Raw genomic sequence first — 8,577 nt, 5'->3', positions numbered from 1 at the left:
TGTTAATAAGGCAGCAGTCGCATTGGAGCGAATGAAAAGTTACATAGAAACATACTGGTAAAGCTAATAAAAGCGTGCTAATAAAAACAATTGAAGGAGGGCGGATGGCGGGTGTAGAAGGAGAGGACTACTGATCGTTCCTCCAAAATTGTCTAGATCTCGATCTGTATGTGTCAGATACCAAAAACTATTGATTTAGGAGAAAATTTATATTGAGTTATAACAATTTATAGATTTTACATCAGTGGAAGATAAAGGGGGGAGGGGGGCGGCGGAGTGTTTCACTGCTTACTTTGTAAGCCCTCGACTTATTTGACCCCTTGAGTCTGTGATATTGGTGAAGGCCGGTATACGTAAAGTTATAATGAGTAAAAATTATTAAAAAGTAATTGCTCGAAGGGGTCGTGGAACCCCCACCCCTCTTTCCATGTTCGAAAAAAATTTCGCTAGTAGACTACTGTCTGTGTCCCAAATTTCATCAAAATCCGTGTAGCCATTCGGGCGTGATTCAGTCGCAAAGACGAAAAAATATAATAATTAAATTATAACTGTTCCTAGGGGGCGGAGACCACGCCCATTTTGAAAAATATATAGCTAGACTATTGGCTATATGTGTGCAAAATTTCATCCAAATCGGTCCAGCCGTTCTTGCGTTATTGAGTCACAAAGACAAACGTCTGGACAAACATCCAAACATCCAAACATCCAAACATCCAAACATCTTAACATCCAAACTTTGCCATTTATAATATAGACGGACGGACAGATGGACATGGCTATATCAACTCAGTTCGTCGTCCTGATCAATTCGGTATACTTAATGGTGAGTCTATCTTATATATTTCTCAACGTTACAAACATCGGACCACAGTTAATATACCATTTCATGTTCATGGTATAATAAATCTTAAACTGGTGTTTACTATACTGGAAGAAATCAAATCTATGTCAAATTTTTATGAATTTTCATGTTTTTCGTTTTTCTCATTTTTTTTTTTTTTTTTTTTTTGAACAAAACCAAATCAAAAACTTTTTTTATTTTCATATTCTTATTTCTGGGTGCAAAAGCAATAAAAAAAATATACGCACGACCCATGTATAAAAATGTTGTTGACCAGTGTTATATATCGTCGGCAGAAAGCGCTTGCGTATTTTTTCGCATCCGACAGCACTTTATCGCCAAAGGCGATGGAAACTTTGTCATTGTGCCTAGACGGATTCGATAGGGACTTTATGGTGGACCAAAGTTTACCTATACCGGCAGAGAGGTTACAACCGCTTAGGTGGACGTCTGGTTTTGGGATCTAGCCCAGAACAACCTGTCCGATGCAACCATCCCTTACACGAGACACACTGACAAGAGTATGATCGTCCTAAAAAGATTCCTTTCCGGCAGATGCAGCAAAACCATTTCCCAGGGCTGGGGTCAGCAGACGGACCCGGATTGGGTTCGACACCTTTCCGGAGCAAGAGAATATGGAGCAGTCCCGCTGCAAGGAGCTGCTGGGAGAATGACAATTTGTAGGAGGGACGCAACAAATTAAATGGGGTTACACTGAAATGACAGTCCTTGGTCGGGAAAAATCCCGAGTCGCTCCGGTACATAGAACCGACTGCCTTGGGAAGCGTATATTATTATATTATCATTCATTATTCTGATTTTTATATGACGCTTTTGCATTTACAATAAACTATTCTCATTTATAACTGACTGTTCCAATTTACAATTGACGCTTTCGAGATTTCATTTGATGCTTTCATATTTACAAGTGGCTATTTTTATACCGAAGCCACTCTTTCACAGCGATAACTAAACCTGCGTACACAAGCTCTACTAGGTTTGAATTAAAATCAGGGACGTAATTGTTAGCAACGAATTAAAGGTCTTGTTTAACCATTAATAATGATACTTTTGTATATTGGTTGAGAAAATTAATTATAATAAAAACTAATCTAGTTAGGTCACGAGAACCAATAAACATGACTCAGAAAGTAATTTTGTTACGAATAACCATTATAACAACTAAAATTTAGTTGTGGCTATAAATAAACATTATGGTAATCAAAATGCGTTATCAGCAAGCAAAAAGTCCAAATTTTTCTTTTTTAGTTGCACCAAGACTTCAAGAACGCCTTAAATTTGAAGATAACTGAACTTTTTTCCTAGCGCATGTTTTCTACGCTGAAACACCTAAGCCCTGTGAGGTCTTGTTGTCTTTGTAGCGATAAATACACTGTCCGAATGTTTAACAAGCACCATTAAGGTAAAAGCCTGATCATCTCTGGAACGATTCAATAAGACCACATTTAACCTTCTATGCCATCCCGTCCCCACCCTCTAGTTCCATGAGAAACTTGGAACCAGAGCGGCGCCTGCTGAAGAAATAGAATACGCCGGGGGTTAGGCGGGGTTGACAATTAGGTTTTAGAAAGTATAAATTTCGCTGGCACCCCATTGAAAGGGTTGCGCTTCACAACCCTTGAATCATTTGCGTATTATAGTCGCCTCTAACGACAAGCATACCTACCGCGAGTATATTCTAAGCCCAGTAACCCGCTGGGGGCTTCTTGGAAGGTCTAAATATTTTCCTAGGTCGTGTAACAATTCACTTCTTATTTTTTTAAAGTTCACTGAGTAATTTTTTCCTGTGTAATATGAGGAATCAAACTTTGAGAATTTGACACGAATGTTCTATTACACTATGTTAAATATTGCTAATTATTGTATGTCCTGATATCAGGTAACGGAGTAAAGAGGCTACACACAGAGAAAAAAAAAAAAAAAAAAATGTAAGGCGCGATAACCTCCGAAGAGATCTAAGGCCGAGCTTCTCTTCCAATTTGCGTCGTGCTCCTCTTGATTTTTCCCTACAAATTGGCCGGACGGGACCTACATGTTTTTATGCCGACTCCGAACGGCATCTGCAAGGCAGGTGAGTTTTCACTGAGAGCTTTTCATGGCAGAAATAAAATCGGAGCGCTTGCCAGACACTGCCGAGGGGTGACCCCGCTTAGAAAAATTTTCTTCTAATTGAAAAATCTTATTTCTAAAATTTTGATGTTGCTTTGCCCGGGAGTTGAACCCAGGGAATACGGTGTGATAGGCGGAGCACGCTACCATCACACCACGGTGGCCACCACAGAGAAAAAAACAATTGTAAATATAACAAAGTTTTCTTGGTTGAAGATTTTTGTATGGAGCCCAACAAACTTGTGTATGCTACCAAAGTTCTTAGACAATTTATACTCTACAAAGAAAAACAAAGCATTGTTAATTTGTTACCTAAGCCCTTTGGCTTACAAAAATCGGGTTTGATTTGACTAAGTTATCCTAGGTATTTATCCTAAGTTGATGCTTACTTTTTCGAAGTTATCTTTGGTAATTTGCAATGAGACCTAGGAAACTTCTTTAAACTACCTAAGAACTTGTTTATTTTTACCAAGTTATCTTATGTAATTTGCTGTATTACCTAAGAAACTTGTTTAATCTAACAAAGTATTTGTGAAACTTCAAATTAGGTGAAGATCCCGCCATTTTGTTCATTCTGTGTTTCCAATTCAAAGTTCTGTGTTTCCAATTCAAAGTCAAAAGTCACAACGCGGCAAATTTATAAATTCTTAATAGTTTTTCTTATAAATAAAAAATTCTTAGCGATTCTAGAGACCAGATAAGCAAACAAATGATTCAAACATCTTTAAAATCAATATAAAAAGCCTACCCAATTTTTATTAAGGTTAATCGGAGTATTTGAATTGTTGCTTGCGGCCCATATCAATTGGTGTTCCAAAAATTGCAACACTAAGCGGCTAAACGGGTAATTATACAAACTTAAGCGTGGGTAATAGAAACAAAAGTTATAAATATATAGAGGATTTTAAAATGTTATGCTTTATTTGTAAAAAAGATTTCAAAATCGTAAAAAGTTTAATAAGGCACCTTAAAATAATTCACAATATTGTGCTCATAAAATACATCTGCTCTTATAGCTTTATAAAAGGCATTTAAGTAATCATTTGTTGGGAATCAACACAAAAAATATCCGTGCCAATGAAGCAATGAAAGAACGGAAACTAGCCCGGTAATTGAGAATAACACTTCTTTAGAAATTGATAATATGGAATTTGATGCAAATTGTAAAGAACGTGATGAAAACAATTATAATGAAGGTAGAATCTTTGTATCTGAAAAAGATCTGAAAGAAGACTTAGTCTGTGAATTCACATTGTCATTGCACAACAATAACAATTTTTCAAGATTTAATGTTCCCCTTTTGTTAGATAACATTAATGCACTTGTTATACAATCATTATTAAGTTGTTTGAAAAAGGCCATACATGATTTATGTGTTGAAAATTCTGAAGACATTTCAAATTTGTTTGACAATTTTGTAACTCCTTTCAGTGATATCTCTTCTGAATATATAGTTCTTAAACATTCAAAAGGTAATAATTTGTATGAGAAGCCAATTAAATTCGATATAAATCGATCAGTTATTAACAAGATAAAGTGTGGCCAAAATTTTTTTGAAGAACAGGTTGATACTGGAATATTACTGCCCATAGAGTTTTAAATAAAAAAAATGTTTGAGAAGCCACTAGCAATATGATGCTGATTCTCAAAACTTAAAAAATTGTGTTCAGGGAAAATTGTAGCGCAGTAAAACAGCTTATTTTAAAGATAAAGTCTGTATTCCTTTTTCTTATATGTTGATGATTTTTAAATTAATAAGCCACTTGGATCACATACTAGATCTTAAGCAGTGACTGCTTTACACATATAATTTCCAACTTTGGGAAATTTATCAAAACTAAAGCATGTATATCTAGCGGCCCTCGTTAAAGCCGAACATCAAAAAACGTTTGGAAATGAATTGACAATGAGTTCCTTGATAAAAATACTTACTTCTTTAGAAGTTAATTGTTTGGATCTAAATATAGACGGCCATAATAAAAGAGTTTATTTCGTTTTGGGACTTGTATTAGGGGACAATCTTGGTCAAATCAGATCCTTGATTTTAGTAAATCGTTCACTGCCAATAACTTTTGTAGATTTTGCATTGATTCAAAAACAACGACTTTAAGTTTGTGTAAAGAGAATTCATTGTCACTGAGATATTCAGAAAATTATAATGTAGACGTTAGTAACAAATCAAACGGTGTGATTAAAAACTCATTTCTTAATAGAATACCTTCGTTCCATTTTACAGAAAATTATGCTGTTGACATAATGCATGATATATTCGAAGGAGTTGCACATTACTATCTATCTAATATAATTAACTATTTCATCCGAAATAAAATGTTTACACTTGATCAATTCAACTATCTTAAAAAAGCATTTTCATATGGCTTCTAACATTTGCAAAAATATATCTCTTTCTCACTTAAAAAGGAAAAAGCTAAATACAACTGCAAGATAAATGTGGACACTTACTCATTGCTTGCCCCTGATTATAGGACATCTAGTTCCAACAAATGATGATGTATGGTCATTTCTTTGTGACTTAATTAAATTAATAAATTATCTTCTTGGACCAAGTTTAAGTGAGCAAGACATTTGTGAAATTGAAAATGTTATTGTGCAACATAACAGAATGTACATAGAACTGTTCAATGATACTTTAAAACCAAAGCATCATAATCTAATCCATTATCCAACTGTCATTCGATATTCCGAGCCACCAAAATTTTATTGGAACTTTCGAAATGAAGCAAAACATCGTGAACTAAAACATATTCCAAAGTAACTAACAGTACAAAAAATTTTCTTTGGTCAGTATCGATAAAGTTTCAGCTAAAATTCGCCTATAACTTATTACAAGAAAAAGATATAACATTCCAATACGAAAACACAGCTGAGTATAAATGCTGTGATTTAGATTATATTGAAAGTACATTAAAAGTTTACAAAGATTGTATATTATGCTACAAGCAAGTAAAATTTAATTCAAGCTTATAAAGGAAAAAGCTAAATACAACTGCAAGATAAATGTGGACACTTACTCATTACTTGCCCCTGATTATAGGACATCTAGTTCCAACAAATGATGATGTATGGTCATTTCTTTGTGACTTAATTAAATTAATAAATTATCTTTTGTGAAATTGAAAATGTTATTGTGCAACATAACAGAATGTACATAGAACTGTTCAATGATACTTTAAAACCAAAGCATCATAATCTAATCCATTATCCAACTGTGCATTCGATATTCCGAGCCACCAAAATTTTATTGGAGCTTTCGAAATGAAGCAAAACATCGTGAACTAAAACATATTCCAAAGTAACTAACAGTACAAAAAATTTTCTTTGGTCAGTATCGATAAAGTTTCAGCTAAAATTCGCCTATAACTTATTACAAGAAAAAGATATAACATTGCAATACGAAAACACAGCTTAGTATAAATGCTGTGATTTAGATTATATTGAAAGTACATTAAAAGTTTACAAAGATTGTATATTATGCTACAAGCAAGTAAAATTTAATTCAAGCTTATACAAGTCGGGACACTATTTTACAATATCAACAAATTTTAACACTGATGATTATGGTTTCTTATTATACATATGTTGTGTGTAAAAAATTCCAAGCTAATGCAAGTTCGTTATGTATTTATCCAGTTGAGACTTTCGACGGTCCACCACTTAATTGTCAATTACTTCCGACTTGTCAATATATGATAAGACCAAAGTATTTTTTGTAAGAGTGTTTAGTTACCAATAAAGTTATATGGTGTCCAACGCGGTACCGGTATTGGTAATTCCGTAATCGTAACTGTATTTACTTTCGTTAGACACTTATAAATAAGTTAGATTAGAAGTACATGTACATATAAGTAAACCCATATAAGTTTTGAACAAAATCAAAATGAAGGATCTGAATAGCAGCATCATCAGCGAATTTCAAGAGGGAGAGGGTGATAATTACTGCTTACTTCAAAACGTGGTATATATTCCTTTAATACAACAAGAACAACAGCATTTAATAATACAACCTGAAGCGGTACAACCAATTTTTCTTTTTCCACAAAGTTTTGAGCTTACTCCAGAAAACCAAATGCGACTAGATACACAAATTGACGATGACCCTTTGGCCATGCTGTTGAAATCATGGAACTTATTTGACGGGCTTTATACGTTTTTAACGTGTAATTATAGGTTTCTCTTTTCCGAAAAGTGTATATGATTATTGTATTTTTCTCCCAGTAAAAGGTATAACAATCGAAGGCCTCAAATATGTTAAGACCAGGCATTTAGACGAAATTTTCGGTGGATAGAAAATTAATGAGGGAATAATATTAGAACATAAGGTTTCGTGTTGGCAAAACTACCAAGTATGAAACTTTCTATGTAAAATAATCAAAAAAAAAAAACATTCTTATTCTTAGGGCATTTACAATTACGTTCACAGCAGGAGGCAAAGGCTTGCAGAGAAAGTATAGGTTTCCAAACTGAAGGACTAACAAGTGACGGGAATTTTAAAAAGGTATAATCCTAATGCTCCAATAGAAGTTACGAAAAATGATGATGATGATGATATTCCATATATATTTTCAGCCCTACAGTGTTCATAGGAAAAGGCATTTGTAAACTCTATAAGGACACTAAAATGCTTTCGCCGCGAGCACGAACCTATATCGGTCACAACGTTATTGAAAACATTAAAGAAAACGGTCATAAGCTCAGCGTTAAGAATTGGGAAGATATAGCGTATGAAATAATATCCCTATTTCCTACAGAATGCCGCGTAAGTACGAATGATCATCTTTATGTGATTATATAATTTGTCGAATACCCAACTTTAATACCTTATAGAAATGTTATATAAGAAATATTTCTAAAGAATTTCACTTTTTTATTAGCAGGAAATATATTTTACACAAAAGAATAAAAAACTGGCAACGAAAGGCAAGATTTGGGACAGGTATCAAGGCCGTAAAAGAGTCGCTTCAAAGCTTTTCAATAATTCTAAGTGGTTGAAGCAACATACCGAAACTGCCATTACAACAAATAGTATTGCAAATGTTAACTACGAGGAAGTATGTGCTGATCTCAAACATATAAGAGATTGGGAAACCGTACTAAAATAATGGAAAGAAGCGGTTCCATATAGAACAAACCGTTTGTTTACTTTAGATTTAACTTTAGATCAAATTTTAGATGAGTGGCCGCTATATAAATATTCAAAAGCTCCCCAATTGGTATGTTTTTTTTATATAAAAAACTCGGAAAAACTTGTGTTATAATAATATATTACAATAATTTATTTAAGGTGGATATTGACTATCACTACAGCTTCCCGGAAAATGAGCTAAATTTTACCAAATGGGACAATTTATGCTTAACTGCTTCGAATCTTTTTGAAACAAGGATTAGGGACCCACAAGCTCCTCAAGAAACGCGTATTTGAACAGAGAGACATTTTAAATACAGGTACAGACAAATTTTAAAGTACCTGCATGCCTCTTTTTCGAATACTTAATTAAATTTCTATATTTGTTAGGCAATTTCAGTATATATGTAATAATGCTGTTGCATTCAATTTTATTGCCAACTGGAAAAGTTGTAAATGGGCG

The 8,577-nt window shown here is 33.8% G+C and overlaps 1 long non-coding RNA gene across 2 annotated transcripts; it reads left to right on the top strand.

The window, feature by feature from the left end:
- Positions 1-7,579: 7,579 nt before the first annotated feature.
- Positions 7,580-8,307, top strand: LOC137233958 (uncharacterized). 2 transcript variants are annotated; one of them, XR_010947619.1, is made up of 3 exons: positions 7,580-7,748; positions 7,867-8,202; positions 8,274-8,307. It is a non-coding gene; the product is annotated as an uncharacterized lncRNA (long non-coding RNA). The 2 variants fall into 2 exon arrangements; XR_010947620.1 differs by having other exon boundaries at positions 7,864-8,202.
- The last annotated feature ends 270 nt before the right edge of the window (positions 8,308-8,577 follow it).

Source organism: Eurosta solidaginis, chromosome 5 (genome assembly GCF_040869045.1).
Source record: "Eurosta solidaginis isolate ZX-2024a chromosome 5, ASM4086904v1, whole genome shotgun sequence".
Classification (NCBI taxonomy): Eukaryota; Metazoa; Arthropoda; class Insecta; order Diptera; family Tephritidae; genus Eurosta; species Eurosta solidaginis.
Note: the sequence above shows the minus strand (reverse complement) of the source record. Positions and strands in the feature narration are given on the sequence as shown.